Source organism: Sturnus vulgaris, chromosome 10 (assembly GCF_052056855.1).
Source record: "Sturnus vulgaris isolate bStuVul1 chromosome 10, bStuVul1.hap1, whole genome shotgun sequence".
NCBI classification, from domain to species: Eukaryota; Metazoa; Chordata; class Aves; order Passeriformes; family Sturnidae; genus Sturnus; species Sturnus vulgaris.
The window spans coordinates 22,407,685-22,424,344 of record NC_142252.1 but is presented as its reverse complement, the minus strand read 5'-3'; the positions used below and the strand labels follow the sequence as shown (position 1 = coordinate 22,424,344).

The 16,660-nt window shown below is 41.9% G+C and overlaps 1 long non-coding RNA gene across 1 annotated transcript in view; it reads right to left on the bottom strand.

The window, feature by feature from the left end:
- Positions 1 to 1,687: 1,687 nt before the first annotated feature.
- Positions 1,688 to 16,660, bottom strand: part of LOC148222705 (uncharacterized) — a 31,421-nt gene continuing 16,448 nt past the window's right edge. The window contains exons 5-6 of the long non-coding RNA XR_015805787.1: positions 6,662 to 6,745; positions 1,688 to 4,651 (exon numbers count right to left, since the gene is read on the bottom strand). This is a non-coding gene — a long non-coding RNA (uncharacterized LOC148222705). The remainder of the gene's footprint in view (positions 4,652 to 6,661; positions 6,746 to 16,660) is intronic.

Below are 16,660 nucleotides of genomic sequence, written 5' to 3'. Positions count from 1 at the left end.
CCGTGCGGGGGACGCGGAGCTCGGCTGAGGGCAGAGCTTCATTTATCACAGAACCACGGAATATTCTGGGTTGGGAGGGACATTAAAGATCGTCCAGTGCCAGCCCTGCCATGGCGGGGACACCTTCAACTTGTTGATGCAGCCCCGTCCAGCCTGGCCTTGGGCAGTGCCAGGGGTGGGGCAGCCACAGCTTCTGTGGGCAGGCTGGGCCAGGGCCTGCCCGCCCTCGGGGAAACAATTCCTTCATAACCTAAACCTGTCTTCCATGGCTTTAAAACCATTGCCCCTTGTCCTGTCACTCCGGGCCCTTCTAAAAAACCCCTCTCCCTCCTTTTAATGAGCTCCCTCCCATCTCATTCCAACCTTTATTCCCAAACTTCTCAAAACATCCCTCTGTTTGTCTTTGAATCCAGGTTTTCTATGGTTTCACTTTAGTGTATTATTTACTCACCACTCTGGAGGAAGCAATCTGTTCTTCTGCTCATTTAGTGCCGAGCTTTAAGTAGCTAAAATCTAAATCAACCTCGCTGAGCTTCAAATGGCTTTTTTTACAAGTTATCCCATTATCCACCTTAACCTGTAGTTAGTGCTCAGGACCCAGAGAGCTAAACACCCTTATGATGTTTAATTTTTCACAAAAGCTCTATTTATGCCTACCTCGTAGATTTGTGCAGTTGTAGGTCCATGCATCACACCTTGGCTCTTTCAGACCAGGTATTTATTTATGTTTCTGCCAATAAATGATAATTACCCTGCCACCCCCTCAAAGGAGAGCTGCAGTGCATGGCAATATTCAAGTTTTTATCAGCTATATTCTTGCAGTTTATTTGCTTCGAGTCTTGTCCTTCCAATTTTGGTGGCTTGACCATTATTTATAATTGATGCTCCTGGAGGGGATAAACAGCCTCCACAGGAAAGCTGGAGTTTCAGGAAAAAGCACTCCATGATCCAAGCCAGGATTTAATAAGGATAAAGTATTATCTGTTTCAAATTTATGCACTCTAAGCTGTATTTCATTTGGCAAATTTGCATTTGTCCCATATGTATTCAGGCTAGGAGGCACACAATAACTTACACAGTTTTTCTTCACTATATAATCTGTCTGGCAGTAATTTTCCTTCATCATCCTGGTTACAGCACAGTTTTCAAGATTTTTTTTTTTTTTTTACCCTGACAGGCAATTGGAGTGGAGAGCCTGTGGAAACACATATGGATTTATGGATTTTTTGATCTTGAGAAGGAACTCAAGTAGTTTGCATAATGTGTAATCAACCTGAAAATATTCTGTATTCTAGACCTTACCTGGAGTATTGTTTTGTAGCATTACAACATGTTCTTCCCTGTAGGAAAATCATGTTCTTAGCAGCCAGATGAATACAGTTTTTAATATTCTATAATAATGCCTTACTGAAAGGCATCCCATTGTACATGGGATACCTGTTATTTTCAAAGAAAATAGAGGCAGTACACTATTCTACATAAATTATGTTACAATACTCAAGACTAATTTTAATAATAAAGTTTCTGCTAGGAAAAATGTGATTTTAGATGTAAGATAATTTTCTGCAGAAAAACTGGCACTCAGCATCCAAAACTTAAATGATTCATACTGACTTTATGAGCTTTGGATCAAGTACTTCAGCTGGAAGAGCATCAAGAGCCTTTTTTGTTGAGGTTGTCCCCTTAGATTTCCATGCATGGGAGATGAAGTAATGCAGGATTTGATGCTGGCATTCTTTACATCATCGTATTTATAATTAGATTATTTGACTTTCAGCCATTTTATGTGTCTCTACCGATGCTCAGTTGTATTTGTTTGTTTCATTAACCAAGATCTGATTTTCATAAGCATAATTCCCTATTTTTGCAACCAGCTTTCACAAATGTAGATTACACAAAGAAGTCAGCGCTTGCCTGATTTCTCCTAGAATCACTTTTATTGGAAGTAAATGTAAAGTTTTTAAGGAAAATAAGAACTGAAATTCAACTCAGATCCATCTGGTGGAGTTGTACTGTAAGTTATAAACCTTCTGTGTTCCTGTTGCCATTCTCTTCCTTTGTTCTCATACTGCTCCTGACAAAAAAAATGAACCAGATTTATTAACTTTGTGGGGCTTTTCATCCCTATTAAAATATTTGTAACTGTTTTTGAAGCTCTGTATTTTCAGCCACTGTTAGAAAGAGCTCCTGAGCACGGAGGTGAGTGAGGAACCGAGGGACTGACCAAGGGTGACTTTTAGGGGCTTGTACCAACCCACATTCCTGCTTTGATTTGCAATCCCTTACGTTTGTTTCAGGCTTTAGATGAGCTTCCAGATCAAAATTTCTGAGCTTGCAGGGCTATGAGTTACATAAATACTGGGAATGAAGAATGATCAGGAAATACAATTTAATTTTCCCACAAGCTGCCTTGGATCACTTTCCACAAACTTTCATGCAGTTCAAATTCCACTTTCATGACCATTTACCAAAGGCCAGTTTTAAAATCTCATAAACCAGAATCTGCAGGAAATGAACTTTAAATTTGCTCTGGAACTTCTTGTTCTTATGACCAGTCAAGAAATAGAACTAACATCATTTTACTTACCTGATGACTTTCAATAAATACATTTTCAATAAAAGCAGGGTATTTTCAGTCCTCAGGAGGAGACTGTGTTACTTATTAGTTGTGAATTATTTGCTCCATTTTGTCCATACAGCAAGAACCTTGTTTTCTTTCTTCCTCCCCTGTTTTTGGCTGCAGAGGCACACGTGGAATGACAGCTACCAATCACATGGAGATGTTTTACCTTTAGTCCCTTCAGATCCCATTTAAGATGGTCTGGAGTATTAAAACTATTTAAATTTAGGGGAAACCCTGGACAGCTTAATCCTTTTTGCTTGATAGCAGAGGGCTAGTTAAGTCCATTGTGGAGAAAACCCAAGCAGGGTTTGATTTACTGCCAACATTTTCCTTCACACTTCCCAGAACAACACATGAAATTGCCATGTTCAGTAATTTTTTTAGCATTATTTATAAAAAAAAAAAAATATTTCCTTGCTCAGCCAAAGCTCTTGGTTTGATCACAAACCTTGGGCTCAGCCAAGCACAGGCAGAAATGAACTCAACACCTCCAAGCATCAGAGTTCCCCTGATGAAAAGAGATGATGTTCACCTCGAGGTGTGCAGTGCACACCAGGTCATTAATCTGTGCCTTGAGCTAAAAACACACAGTGACTTTATTGTCCCTGCTTGACCCAAAACTCGACCAAAAGTATCAAAACTGGAGCCAAGTTGGAAGCTTTTTGTGAGGCCAGGTGATTTTTCAGGTTTCATTGCCACGCTTCAGGCTCTGTGACCTGCAGCCTGCACATCTGAAGGCAAAACAGGCTGGCACTTCCAAGGAAAAGCACTTTTACAAGGAAAAGCAGTAATAAATGGGAGGATTATCTCCAGTGCTTCCAGTGAATACAGCTACTGGGTAGTGTTTTATTTGTTCACTTTATGAGGATAAAAAAAATGAACTTGTTTTAAGCCATTCAGGTTTAAGACAGGCTTTATCTCGCTGGTTGGAGGAAAAGATTAGCACTTGTTAGAGCCTAATCTGAATGATATCCATTTATAAATAGGGCTTCAAATTGTATAAAATATTTAAACACGATGAAATGTAAAGAATTAAGACAACTGAAGTCTTCAGAGAGAGAAAAAAAAATGAAAACCTGAAGATTTATCTACAAAGATTAAAGCAGCTTTAATGGCAAAGCCCTAAGAAAATAAAAGAAAGTATCAGGAGAAGGAAAACAGAAGCTTTTGCTGTGTCTGTACAAGGCAAATTAAGTTATAGATGTGGTAAAATGGCTTAAGAAATTATAAAAATGTAACCATTTAACTGCTGTTTCGTAGCCAAAGGCATCACAACCTTTTACCTTTGTCTAATCCTTTGTTTTTCTGCATCTTTAGACAGTCTTTGCTTTTCGTACAGAAGAGTGTTAATGCATGGAGGCATTCTCAAGTTTGTAAAACAGAAACGGCTTTTTAATTTTTTTCCCCTCCCGAAGAGTAGGAAAGAGATACCATAACATCGTTTGTGTTCAGGTGTTGTGGTGGAGCACAGGGGAGTTCCTGGCTGATCACAGGGTGAGGCAGGTTACAAACACTCTTTCCACACTTCAGCTCTGGAATTTCCACCTCTGCCCACGACCATCCTTCCCTTTGGCTCAAAGGCTTCCCCATCTTGAGTGAAATGGTGTTTTATGCCCAACTCTCAGAGGAACCTGGATTTTTTCCAGCATTGCAATTTTCCAGGTGTGCTTGTCAGGTGTCCCCACCAAGCTGAAGTCAGCATGGCAGCACTGAACTCAAAGAGAAGGATTTTTCCTGGACATGCAGGGACTGGCAGCTGGGTTTTTATGGGAGGCTGGGCTGAATTTGCTTTGCTTCTCCTGGCCTGATCCACGATGACACATTTGAAATGCCCAGGGTTATGCAGATGTGAGCCTGGACTCTCCTTGCATCCCTTCTGCTGCTGCCCAGGCTCACAGCCCTGCTGTTCTTTCCTGATATCCCGAATTCCTCAGTGCTGCTTTTCACACAGCCACTGCAAGACCTTTCCATGATTCGCTCTTAATTCAGCTCTCAGACAACTCCCGGCAGGATTAGGGCAGCTTTTACCTAAACACAACAGAGAATTGTGTAGTTTGAAGAGTCTAGTTACCTTCTCCTTCCATTTTCACAACTCTAGGACCTCAGTTTTTTCCCATTCCACAGTGAGAAAAACCAAGAATCAGGGATTTGTTTAAAATACCATGCACAAACTTCCTAGAAAGATTGAAACTGAGAAATCCTCAACTGAACTTTATCTATTGGCATTCACTTGGCATGGTTAGTGACTGCACCTCACTTTTGCAATTCATCTCTGTAATAGATTTTCAGGGCTTCTTCAAAGCCTTGCCAAGTTATTTCGGGTGTCATCATCAATATTTTCTTCAAAAATTGGATATGAGAAACAGTAAATGGGCAGTTTATATGTGAATAATGATTAGCTTGAGCAGCAATACCAAATCATTTCCCATAGCCCTGTAGAAATAGTTCAATGATTCCACATCTACTAAAGAGGGTAAGACACAAAAAAGGATACAGATCACAGCCAGTTTTACAGCCAGAATGCCAACAGATCATCTTTTAAAGAATTTTCACTGGAATTGCTTATAAATATGAGGAAATGTTGCTTATTTAGCACGTCTGCAGGAGAGAGAGAGAGATACTTCCCCCAAAAGGAGCTTTTTAATATAATCATTAAAATAATTCTGTCTTGCAAAAGTTTGCAGTTTTAGTAGAATGTGTACGAAATATGATAAGGATGGTTTGGTCTGCTTGTATTCAATTCCTTTTTGTAGCTAAACCACTGCAGTGGCTTCTTGAAACATGACAAATCAAAAGCTCAGATCCTGCTTTTCTGGGCTGGCAGGGATATCAGCCCCTAGAAGTGGCATTGCTGTCATTTGTGATTTGCTGAAAAACTGTGATCAACAGGAAAACCTTACTGGGGATGCAGGTGGGACAGAAAAGGGGTGGGAGCAAAAGTCTTTTGTGCATCCTCCAAATCTTTGTGGTGTTAAAAAAAGGACTCCTCATTTTTTGGTTTAAGTTGCTGGGAAACTTTCCATTATAAAACATCTTTGCAAGTTCTGTGATAAAGAAAGGAAGGTGAGAGGGGATGTTAAGGGAGAAATTGTTCCCTGGGAGGGTAGGGAGGGCTGGCACAGGGTGCCCAGAGCAGCTGTGGCTGCCCCTGGATCCCTGGAAGTATCCAAAGCCAGGTTGGACAGTGGGGCTTGGAGCAGCCTGGGACAGTGGGAGGTGTCCCTGCCATGGCAGGGTTGGAATGAGATGGTTTTTAATAACCCTTCCAAGCCATTCTGAGATTCTGTGAAATCCTTGAATTTCTTGCTGCAGGCCGTCAGAATTCCAAATGTCTGGAGAAATGAATGACTTTTATCAATTCTGTACAAGTTTGCAAAGTAAAAACTTTGAAAAGCTTTTTCTCCTCCATGAATTTAATAACAGAAATGCTCATTTCATGTAGGCACAGAGCTCCTTGAGTGGAACCTGCAGCTCTGGATAAGCCATTTAAAGGCAGTGACAATCGATGGCAGAGGAAAATATCTCAGGAAGCTCATCTGAAGCAATGACTGCAAATTCTTTCACTCTATGCAAGAATTCCTTCCTTGATTTCATTTTAAGAACTACAAGTGTCAATATATCCACCTCCCACATAGTCTGCTCTATATCCCTCCAAAATAGGGGGAAACTTTATCCCTGGATCATCTTAATGGAAGAGATCTCCCAGCAGTGCTGGGTTCCTATGATTTTACATTGTGATTTTGGCCTTAAAGTATCTCAGTTCTGTCTGAACTCTGCTGGAGATGCCCGAGCTCTTTCCCAGATGGAATTCCTGCTGTGCTTTTCACAGAAAACTCCTGACAGGATGCCATAATTGAATGTAATCATTGTAAACACTGGTACCCCACAGGTGAGCCCTCTTTCCATGTAAAATCCCACACAAAATCTACTCCTTGTCTCACAGCTACATAAGGGGTGTTTAAATGACATCCCTTGCTCGTGGCTCCATCAGAAGTTTAGGGAGAAATTAGCACATGGTCAATGTTTGAACAAAAATACCTTCATAGTGCAGATGTTGTAGCCTGGTTGTTGGGTCATTACCAGGCACAGGCAGAAATATCCATCAGGAAGTTGCTGACAACCCTGCAAATAATGAAGGAAAGGATTCACTTTGTGATACAGAAAAAAATCAACAAAAAAATCTCAAGCAAATAAAACCAGCTGCTGGATTAAGAACAAAAATGAGAAGGGGGGGGGGGTGGGGGGGTGGGGAATGCCTCCAATTTAGAAGAGCTTCACTGGAGTCCTTTTTCTTGTCCCAAAAAGCAATAGAAATTCATCATCTCTGCTGGCATGCCAGTGTTAGAGACTAAAACATTGGTCCTGCAAATAAATACAAGTGAAGGTCTTGCTGTTAAAATTTCATGTAAAAATCATTCCAGCAAAGGAATAAGATCAGATATTTTCTTCCAGTTCCAGCAAGCTGACAAAGGAAAGAATTAGATACCAAGTCACAGCATGCATGAATTAATCAATATGGATTTCAAATGCATCTCTGTGAGAGCTGCAATAAGAGGAGCAGACAATTATTGCATGGGCAAAACCAAGCTGCTACAGAAACAGAATTCTTATTCTGACATTTAAGTTTCTCATATTTTTTTACCACTTAATGAATAAAAATTGGACTTAACTATTAATAATGATATTTTAATTTCAGAAATTAGACTTTATAAGCTGTATATATCTTAAACCCAGTGATCTTTTTCAGCATTCCCAAAAAAACCATGGGGCCTACATATGCAAAGGAAAGGGGAATTTATTTAATGCTAATCATTACTGTGACCTTTGGGTTTTCATCAGTTGCTAAATGGCCTTGGCATTAGAAAATACCACAGTGATAGGTAATGTCACAGAACATTAACAATTCCATTTTTCTTATCAATTAAGCTGACCTTACCTACATTTACTATTTATTTGAACAAGAAAAATCTAAACACATCATGGATATTACAGTCCAACTACCACAGAGTTCTCTAAATGCTTTGTCTTACCCAAAGGCATTATGGATGAATTTCCATAATTCATTTCTGAAGACACTAATAAAAACAGCAATTATGTAATCACTAAAAGCAGGAAATTTTCTTTTCTTTTCTCTTTTCTTTTCTTTCTTTTCCTTTTCCCATATGCTACAAATGATCTGCCATTTATTCAAACCCATAATTCAAGAAATAGCTCAGTTTTCACTTCAGAAACCAGCAGATCTTTTTTCATTAAAGACATTTTGTCAATAATGGTAGTGTGGAAAGGTGTGGGGAATTTTCTGTCTCCTCTCAGCACCCCTTTGGCAAATGGAAAACATAAAATAATGGACATCTAAGTGACAGTGGAGATGTTCAAGAAGAGGGGTTCACAACTGAAAATGTGCTGGTTACAAATGAGAATTTGATACTGGCAAACTCTATCATAAAAATAAAGTTAAATTACCTCCAATTCCCTCCTAGCATCCTTGCTGGATGTAATAAATCATTGTTCAGCTTTAAAACAAGTTGAAAAGCAGATTAAGGACCAGAAAACTAAAACAGAAATGAACTTAAAGGCAAAATTTACATTTCCAAGGTGTAACACAAAAACAGAGACAACTGTCAGGGCCCAGCAGTCCTGGGTGTCCTGGAGTTGGAATTTCTTTCCATTCTTTATTTTTAATTAAATTATGAGAAACAACCATGGACATCCTTGCAACTTCTTTGTCAAGTCTTGTATTTTTACACTGACAAACAACAAAAGATATTGGAAAGAAGTAAAATTGAAAAATATATATTACTTAAGATTGTTTTTTTTCTCTTCTTCCTCCTGAACTTCATTAAGCCAGGCTCATCTGGACTGTAATTCCTTTGTCCTGCCACTTCCACAGCTGAAGTGTTTGGGCTAAGCTGAGCTCCTCCTCTTTTTGGGACTGCTGTAAAATCTGATCATTCCCATGATTGTGAGAAAAATGGCTCAAATAGAGGCAAAAAGGTTTGCCCATTGATAATGATGAAGGCAGTAATTAATATCTGATAAATGTGGAGAACCCCCATTTATATGAAAATAACAGTTCTTGTTCTCTGGGAAAAATGCAGCATCTCAGGAAAAAAAAAAAATGAGGTTGCAACATGGCCAGGTCCATCCTTCAAGCACTTTTCCAACACAGGGACTTTGCTTGGTGAATTCCCAAAGTCCCAATTCCCCCAGCTTTATAAAACATCATTCTGCATGGCAAGAAATGTATTTAAATGTAAAGAAAATCTCTGATGTTTTTGGAGCAGCTTGGAGTTCCTGTTCCTTCCCCATCAGCTGTTTGTGTGAACAAACCATGGTGCTGCTGACTTCCAGTTCCACTGGGCAGTGCCCTGAATCCGTCATGGATCAGAAATTCATTGCAAAGCAAATATTTAGGACGTGGGGGAAAGTGGAGAATGACTGGCAAAAAAAAAAAAATATTCTGAAAAAAATAAAAAATGTAGAGGATTTACCATCTGTTTTGTTTTCCATCCAGGTACTTCTGGGCTCTGAACAAGCTTTTGTGCCTTGGAAATTCACCAGTTTTCTGAAAAAAAATCCCTTGTTGCTATGGAAATACCATCCCTTCCCGATGAATCCTCCTTGAAGGTGGAGGACATTGGCAAGAGTAAATGTAAACTTTTTGGGTTTTGTTTTTTTTTAATGATGTGTCAGACAAGAGCGGCTGGAGCAGGGAGAATTCCTCACCTCCCCAAAAAATCACTCGTGGTATCATGAGCTGCGTGTGAGGAACATGAAGTGGCTGCGGGATGGGCTCGTTATCCATCCCCAAAACACACCCGGAGTCCCCTGGAGCTGCTGGCACGGCTGCTGTGGAGAGCAGGGCTGAGCTGAGGGCTGGCTCTGTGCCCAGAGCTCTGTTTTAATGAAACACGAAGTTGAGAGGGATCAATAACGCTCTCCCATCCCAAACAGCCCGTTCGAGCAAGCTTTGGGAAAGGTGATGGGCAAGGAAATTAGATGTCTGTGAAAACTGGCAGCATTCCTGTCAGGTTCACACCACGGAGGCTGCCTTGTCATTCCGTGGCAAACCCCAGCAGGGGGATGGAGAACAGAATGAAAGACAAGAGTGTGTGAAAAGAACATGAGAGAACACCACTCTTTTTTCCCCTTGCCCCTTGTTTTTTTCTCTCTGCCTGAATCCCAGCAGCCCCCAAATGAAATTCCCCCAGATGTGACCCAGCCAGAAAGACAGACCTGGTGATGTTCAAATGTTTTCCCCCAACTCAGAGCCCTCCCATAAACACAGCCTGATGGCTGCTGAGGCTGCTGTCCACCCTGCAGGAGTAAAGGGAGAAATAAAACGAAGCCACCCCTTCAGAATTAAGACCTAATCCATCCTCCTGCAGCTCAGACTCGTGCAGTGATTTATGACCAAATTCCTGCCGCCCCTACCATGCACTCACCATCACAAACAGGCTCAGGGACCACTCAAAAAAATTAAAACACAGCTCAGCATAAGCATGGCAAATCTGTCTGTTAACCTTATGAGTTTCTTCAAAGGGTAATACCCAATGAAAGTAATTCCAAAAACAACACATGGAAAAAAAGCAATTTAAAGATGGTGTGCCAGTGAGATCTTGTGGTTCTCTAATAAATTGATGTCAGAAGCTGAAATGTTCCCAGAATCCCAGAATCCCAGAATGGTTTGGATTGGGGCATTAAAGATAATACAGCTCTACCCCTGCCATGGCAGGGACACCTTCCACTGTCCCAGGCTGCTCCAAGCCCCACTGTCCAACCTGGCTTTGGACACTTCCAGGGATCCAGGGGCAGCCACAGCTGCTCTGGGCACCCTGTGCCAGCCCTGCCCACCCTCACAGGGAGGAATTTTTCCCTAATATCCCATCTAAACCTGCTCTCTGTCAGTGGGAAGCCATTCCCCCTGGTCCTATCACTCCAGGCCCTTGTAAATTGTCCTTTTCCATTTCAGCTCCTTCCAGGTACTGAGAGGCTGTGATGAAGTCACCTCAAAGATTTCTCCTCTCCAGGCTGATCAATCCCAATTCTCCCAGCCTTAGAGCAGAGCTTCTCATCCCTCTGATTATCCTGGTGCCTTTTCCCAATACTGGGAGCCAGAGCTGGGGGCAGCTCTGCAGGTGAGGTCTCACCTGAGCAGAGGGGCAGGATCAGTATGGGCAGCATGCTGGAGACACAGGTGGGGTTTTTAAATCACTTGCACGTTTGGCTGATTTTACTGAGAACATTCCTATTTTGAAATCTTCAGCTATTTCATTCTGATTTTTTCTTTGTGAAGCCTGAGCCAACTGCAGTTCCAGAGCACTCCCACTGATGTCACCAGCATTTCAGCTAAGCTGCTTTATGCCACTCCATCAGTTCAGTTTGTTACAGCTTATTTTCCCCCCTCTCTTCAGCTGCCTGCTCATCTTACTCCATTCTTCTGAGAGTCCTTTTTGCAACCTTTCCAGGCTGAATCCATTCAGTGTTTTTGGCTCCCTGCAGAGAGTGCTCTGCTCAGACCATCTTGTACCAACCTGAGGAGAGCCCTCAGTGCCAGGGACACCTGGCAGCACTCACAGCCCTGCTGCTTCCTGCAACTTGTTTATTCAAATATCTCTTATGATGGAGGAAACAAATTGTAACAGCTACAAATCACCTGCCAGAGTGACCAGACTTGCATCATAAACCTTTGCACAGTCAATACTTGAGAAGAGCCAAGTGGTCCCTTGGTAAGTTAATTTTTTTTGCAAGTTTAGAAGGAGCTGTGTAGGAAACAGTGGTTCAAACCAGCATTCAATGTGCTGAATACTTTTTATTCCAAGTCCAAATCAGTGACTGTACCTGACCTGTTAAGAGTGTATTTGAATGATAAAACCAATTAAAACAGATTTACTGCCTTTCTAAGATTCCCTTTTGAGATAGAAATAATCTTGCTTTTAAAACATGAATTCATCTGTTCCATACAGGTTGCACACACTGAAAAAGTATTATCAAAAACTGTAGGATTGCCTTTTGAAGTCATTTTTTAATCTTTCACTGTCTGCCTTACTTGGCTGAGATAAGTCAGTAGAGAACACTTTTTAGGGAAGGCTGAGAAGAAAGTGGAGCAACAGCAAATTTCTGACATGGGACCAGAATCTGACACCAGAAATCTCTTGTGGTAGGAACAAATCCTCCCAGGAATTTTAGTGAGGAGCTCATGGGTGCAGTTTGTACACGCAGCAGCCCAGGGCTCAGATCCTCCCCTGCCTGCTCATGCCTGGCCACAGAACACAGCCCGTGGGGACCAGGCTGGTTTGGGACATTTGGGATGCTCAGGGGAGCTCCACATCCCTGTGCAAGCTGGAGCTGAACTCATACCTTCCAATGCTTGACTGCCCTTCCCATGAAGAAATTCTGATGTCCCTCCTGACCCTCCCCTGCTGCTCCAGGTCGTTTCCTCTCACCCCATCACTGCTGGCCTGCAGGAAGAGCCAAACCCCTTTTCTTGAGTTATTTCCTACATTGATTTGTTGTTGTTACCATGTGAAAAACACTTTAAAATAATAATCTCCTTGCAATTTGTGGCAGTAGCAGGAAATCCTTCCCAGAGAGCAGCCAGCAGCAGGACAGGAGTTACTCACCATCATCTCACAGCTGCTTTAAGGCTTGTCCTTTGTCCCCACTGCCCCACTGGAGCACTGGAGCAGCACCAAGGGGGATGAAGAGCCCCATGGAGATCCAGCCCCAGCCCTGGCAGCACAGGGACAGAGCCAGTGTCCACAGGGACACCCCAACACCAGCAACAGCAGAGCTCTGCTGTCACACACTGGCATTGTCACACTGGTTATTGCACTTTTCCCCTGGCAGATGATTGAAACCAATTAAATTATTGGAACCAGGGAAGTGATTTATCTTCAAAGTAATGCTCTTGCCTGAGAAAATTAGATAAAACTACTGACTTTTCTGAAGTTTTATTGCTCCATGTCTTTACTCATGGAAGTTGCCTACGTCTTTTTGGGAGTTATCTCTGACCCAGAGCAGGGCTGGGTGTAAATCAGCCTTCTAATGAAAACTCCTGTATCTGAATGGGTGCCAGATCTAATCCCACAAAAATCCATGTCAAGGAAAGTTCAAATTCATGTTTAAGCCTTTTTCTTATCAGTATTATTTGGCTTAAGGAGCACATTCCTTTAAATGCCCCACTCATGGACACAATAAGAGAGTTCCTTTCCTCCTGAGAAAAAAGTTCATTGATTGTCTCATTTCCCTGATCTGAGTAGCAAATGTTGCATCACTCTTACACACAAAACCAAGCCCTTACATTATTTCAATTATTGAGAAACACTCTGTAGCAAGTAGAGAGTGGCTCTCATGGCAAATACAAACCTAGACTTTCAATTGTGTAGTGCCCCCCTTCAGAATTTCTAAGTCAAGATGACTAAAATTCTGTCAAAAATTTAAAGAATAAGAATTTTTTTTTTTTGGCTGATCCTTGGAAGGCCAAGTGAAACTTTCCTTTTGAAAGGCATTCAGATATTGACTTAGAATTCCACTTCAAAAGGATCACCAACACCCATACTCCCTTTTCTTCCATTCAAAGAACTGCCACAACATATTTATTTTCTTTCATGGGGATCTTATTTATTGCTGGACAAGCAGGATACAAAGAAATAGGATCTCTGTAATGCCTTAACCCAGAGTATAAACGTCAATCACTTCAGGGAGCTGAAAAGGGGATTTTAAAAGCATCTCAGCAGCTCTTGGGAGAATCCTGCCCCAAATCCATCCTGCTGTTTATCACCTGCACTGTCTGAAGGCATCAGCTGAAAAGGAATAAAACCAATGGGACTCTTCCCATTTGCTTTAATGGACTTTGGATCAGTGCCCAAGCACATTAAGTTTCAGAGATAAATATATTTTTAATTCAATCAAGTTTTCCAAAGGTTCTGCCGAGATCAATCAGGAACTCAGTGGTCTTGTGGGAAGGAGCTGAGTCCCACACACAGCTCTGCCTTCTCCTAAAGCTTAAGCAAAAGTAACCCAGATTTAGGCACTGGGAATACCAAACTCCACTTAAAATATTTAACTTTCCTCTGTTAATGGCTGTCTCTGGCTGCTGTTGCAGCACTGAATCCCCATCACTGACACATGAACTGTTCCCAAAAGCCTTGGGAAGGAATAAGGTGCACAACTGCCTGGAAAAGTGTCACACCTCTCCACTGGTCGGTGTTAAAGCAGGTTTGCCTTGAAAAATATAGACTAAAACAAGGACACAGATAAGCTTAACATGAAAAAAAAATTGATTAATGCACCAAGGGCCACAACAGGCAAGCAGCAAACACTGGGCTGTCAGGGCTGCCTTTGGAAGAAATTAATGGAAGGAGCAAGGTTTCAGTTTAATGGGATTACAAGACCTTAAGAAATGCTCATTTCTGTCTCAATTTACCTGACATTTTTGTTTACCTTGCAACCTCTTGCAGCAGAGTTCAGAGCTCTGCATTTATACCTGATACATTACACAGGGCTGGTGATAATCTTGTCCTGCGTGGCTCCCACCAGGAGCTGCTCTGTCCTGTGCCCTTTTCCTTCCTCCCCATGGAAGAAAAGCCAGAAGCAGCCTGTGAAATCCCCCTGAGTCAGCACAGGGCTGGGGCTCAGCCCAGCCTTTACCCTGCAAATGCAAACCCATCCCTCACTCCATCACCAGCTGAACGTGAACAAAACAGCTTTAGGCTAAAAGCAATCTAATCTGAACCAGAGAAATATTGTGACATTAAAAGCACTGGAAATATATGATAGAACATCTAGAAAGCTTTTACTCGGGATGGGTTGGAGATAAGGCTGTTGTCACTCACAGGAGGCACGACAAGCTCAGTGTGACTCAGTGATGGATGACCCAGCCTGTGAGTGCTGGGTCTGTACCAAAACATTATTTGTGGCCTTCTTGCAAACATTCATTGTCACTCTGCCTGTTTTAAATCTGAGCCCGCTCAAGCTTTAAAGGAAGAGAATGCCATAAATATTGGGTTAGAAACTTCTGAAATTGAGCAAAAAAGCTTTTCCGTGCATAAAGGTGGTGCTGGTTTAAAGTTCAATATATTGCCATCTCCTCGGAAAAGAAGTTGTGGGAGAGTAGGAGTTTTCTTTCTTCAAGAGCATAAAGGTTTAATTTTGAGCCCTGAGGACAGAAATAATCAGGCCTAAGCCCCAGGGTCAGGCAAAGCTGTGTCCCATTTGCACGTCAGCCCTGCACAGCTGCTCTGGGGCAGGTGTGTGACAATGGCTTTCCATTCCTGCCAGGCACGAAAGGCCATCACTACAGCAGATCAGTTTTTAAAAATTGGCCTCTGCCTGGAACTCCTCAGGTTTGAAATTAAGTTGAACTGATACAGAGGAAAATGTTCCGTGTGAGCATCAGGCAGTCAGGAGGGAAGGTTCCAGTGCTCTGCAGCAGTGGCAGATGCAGGTGACATCTTTCTGTCACCTCCAGAACAACCCTGGGACCCCACAGAGCTCAGCCAAGCCCCCCCTGTGCTCCCACCCTGCAGCTCTGCCACCTCAGTTACACACCTGGGGCTGGGAACTGCTGCTTTCATTTCCCTGTGCCATCGGATTATTTTAATTATCTGACTCAGAGTTAGAGTTTCTCAGAGCAAGGATAATTTTTCACCACTTAGAAAGCATCAAGCATCTACTCTGCCTGTAATTGAGGTCCTAAAGTCGTTAAGGCAATAGCACAGGAGAGCTGTAAAAAATGATCAGGGAAAATACAGACAGAAGAGATAAAATGCAGCTCTAGGAAAAGGAACAAAAGTACTTCAAAGTTCTATTCTTCGAGTCTTTGGCTTAATTCATTAACTCTCCTCAACTTGCTTTACTTCATATGAACTCCCCATGCCTGGCAGTGCCCAAGGCCAGGTTGGACACTGGGGCTTGGAGCAACCTGGGATAGTGAGAGGTGTCCCTGCCAAACCATTCCATGATTCCATGGCTCTCACATCCATGGCACTGATGCTAAAATGGCTCTGAATTAATGAACACATATTTGACATTACCCATTATCACATTATTCTGCAAATATGTTCTTGCAGGGGGAGATTTTATTTGCTTGGAAGTTTACATGATACTGGGAAAAAAACAAAACAACAGGCTTTGACCTTGTACACATTTCTGCACTAAGGATTTACTTTTTAAAAGCATATGTAAACCTGAATAGTCCTCCTGAATTCAGCGTGACTCAAATCTCTGCAGGATTTGGTCTGGCAAATTACACATGCAAATTATTCTACAAGAGGATATTTTGCAGATTGACTTAAACTTGAGAATGAGCCAATATAGTAACTATTGCAGTAAGATATGTAAATTGCTTTGAATAAAGCCCATTTTCGAGTAACAAAATATTTTCTAGGAGAAATGAGATGACAAACACTCAAGCAGATACTGCAGAGAGCAGCATCTCCTGAGCAAAAGCTGCCTCTGAGGTGGGAAAGCAGCTCATTGTTTTCTTCCTAAAATCTGACCTTGCTGCTTAATGAATAGCAAAGTTCCCGGCAGAGAAAGAATTAAAGCTGGAGTTTTTAGAGAAAGTACCTCTTAAAACATTTCTGTCAGTTTAGGCAAGCACTGAATCCCCAATTACTTTCCCCAAATTTATCCAGAACAGGTATTAAGGTGGAAAATGGAGGAAATGAGGTTGTCTACAGAGATTTCTTGCCCTTCAGATTCAAAGAGGAAATTAGAGTAAAACAGTGCCAGAATAGTGGGGTTTTTTTCATACTGAGAGACACACAAGTATTTTTTTCCTTTTTTTTTAATTTGAAAAGATCCATGATTGCCATGATTAATGTTTTGACACCACCTAATCCAATCAAGCATCCAGCTCAGCTAATTCCATTTGCATGTGGCTTCCCTGATGCACAGGGATGGGTTGGTACAAGTGGGGAGTCAGGCTGGGGGTCAGCACTTCCTTACTCTGAATTAATGACATCAAACCTTGGGGACAGCACAATCCTGGGAAGAAAAGCCCTGCAAACACCAGGTTCTTCTCTGGGCTCA